General features: G+C 36.6%; 1 long non-coding RNA gene across 1 annotated transcript; it reads left to right on the plus strand.

Moving 5' to 3' along the window:
• Positions 1–437: 437 nt before the first annotated feature.
• Positions 438–1,162, plus strand: LOC141156490 (uncharacterized). The gene is made up of 3 exons (XR_012247641.1): positions 438–529; positions 782–904; positions 1,054–1,162. It is a non-coding gene; the product is annotated as an uncharacterized lncRNA (long non-coding RNA).
• The last annotated feature ends 958 nt before the right edge of the window (positions 1,163–2,120 follow it).

The raw sequence follows: 2,120 nt of genomic DNA on the forward strand, positions 1-2,120 counted from the left end.
ATCTCATCTCTTTCTCCTTCTCTGATTTATAATTTCTCTAGAAAAACATTTCCACTGATGTTATGTGTCGCAATTATATTTATTGATCATCATCTCCTTTTTCTGTTGGTTTCCAGACTGCTGGCACCCCTACTTACATGGCCCCAGAGGTTATCCTAAAGATAGGCTATGGAAGGCCTGTTGACTGGTGGTCAATAGGGATCATCCTATATAAATTTCTATTTGGATATCCTCCATTTAAAGGGGCTTGCAGAAGGAATATTTTACACAGTATCCTCCAGGGTAAGTAAAATAATCTGAATGCTTGTGATGTCACTGTTATTTGACTTGAATAGTTCTGTAGTTGTTTCTAGCTTTGTTAAGGATTTTTTTTTTTTTTAAATAAATGAAGAGGTTTTATTTCTTATAATATTTGCTTTTTATATAACAGATGATATACCTTGGAGATGTAATTACTTTCCTCCAACTAATGCTCGAGGCATCATCACTCAACTGCTCAGAAAAATTCCAGCACTGAGACTTGGGACAGGTAATATTAATAGTATTATCAATGAATTATTACAGCGTGACCAGACAAATGATGGGTTCCATGAGGATCAGCACTGAGGTTCTGTACTCTACCTACTTGTCTATTACCCATTCTTCATGCTATAATGTTCAATATATTTCCTTTATGTCGGCTCTGTTACATCTTCAGTTCAGATTAACATAAATTCTACAGATATGGAGCAGTTTCTCTGACAATGACTGTATCACTTTCTTTCTTGTCTTCCTTTTCCAGGAGGCGCAAATGAGATCAAAATTCATCCATTTATGCGTGACTTAGACTTTGACAACCTTTTAAGTCAGAAGCCCCTGTTCGTTCCTGACCTAAAGTCAGATGAGGACACCCGCTACTTTATCAGTAAGTAAAATGAGACGTCATCTGCAGAAAACTGACGTGTGTCTTGTCTTTCATTTTATGTCAAAATCAGTTCCCATCATTATTAGTGATAACATGGTGACTGTCTGGGTATTATACTAATAATCTTTAATAACACTTGTATTTTTTAGCTCGAAGTAGCAGCTACAAACATATGAATTCAGATGAGGGGGACACAAGTGAGGACAATGACTGGCCAGATATCAAAAACTTTGCATCAACTTATCAAAGGTCTTCTAAAGTAAGTATGTGGCTAATAAAATGTATGAAACCTATAATTACAAAAAAAAATTAAAATATATCTATTTTATATTTCTTTATCTGTTTTAGCTATATATCACCAATACTGGGATGATGACCAATATAGAGCCTATGTCAGCTCCACAGTGTTCCCAAGAGAATAGTGTTGGAGGCAATGAAGAGTCTATGTCACCTCCACAGTGTTCCCAAGAGAACAGTGAAAAACACTCAGAAATGTGAGTAGATTATTATTATTATGAGATTTAGTCCTGATACATGTCAGAACCAAATACAAGATAAGAGTAACACAAATCTAAATCCAGCATCCAACACCCCATGACTGCACGATCTCTGTGGCTCTTACTTGTGATAACACTGAAATAACAGCTGATCGTTGCGACCAGCCATTCATTACCAGCTCATTGCAGACCAATATTACTAATTAGACTCCATTCTTGCTGGTAAAATGTGGTCTTGAGCAGGATATCTCCTCTATGTTGTCCTAATTGACCTTACATACAGGTGTTCTTCCCTTATTCTATTGTTTTTTTCCTTGTAATTTACGTGTCTTTTTTTCTACCCAACAGGCAGAAAGAATCTTCCCCTTCCAAAACTGATGGAGACAATCAGTGTTTTACTGCTAAAAACAGTGAGTCATCCTCGCCCTCATTGTCAGGTATGTACAGGTTTATAGGCCATCCAATTAGAGCCTATAATCCAAAATTGTAATATTAAGGCTCTAAAAATTACTTCCTTTATTCCTTCTGCTCCCCTGAGTATTCCATTTTTGTTTTGTTAGAATTCCTTATACGGTTCCAGAGTTATGGGCCTTTGTAATTAGTGCTAATTTTTATTCTTTACAAAGGGCGGTGCTCACAGGATCCTCTGGGTCGTGTCCTTAGGTTACCACGCCCACATGGTAAAGACCATAATAATTAGCACTAAATAAAAACTCCCA

Source organism: Phyllobates terribilis, unplaced genomic scaffold, assembly GCF_046119375.1.
Source record: "Phyllobates terribilis strain yellow unplaced genomic scaffold, ASM4611937v1 Scaffold_8__6_contigs__length_399053987, whole genome shotgun sequence".
In the NCBI taxonomy this organism is placed as follows: Eukaryota; Metazoa; Chordata; class Amphibia; order Anura; family Dendrobatidae; genus Phyllobates; species Phyllobates terribilis.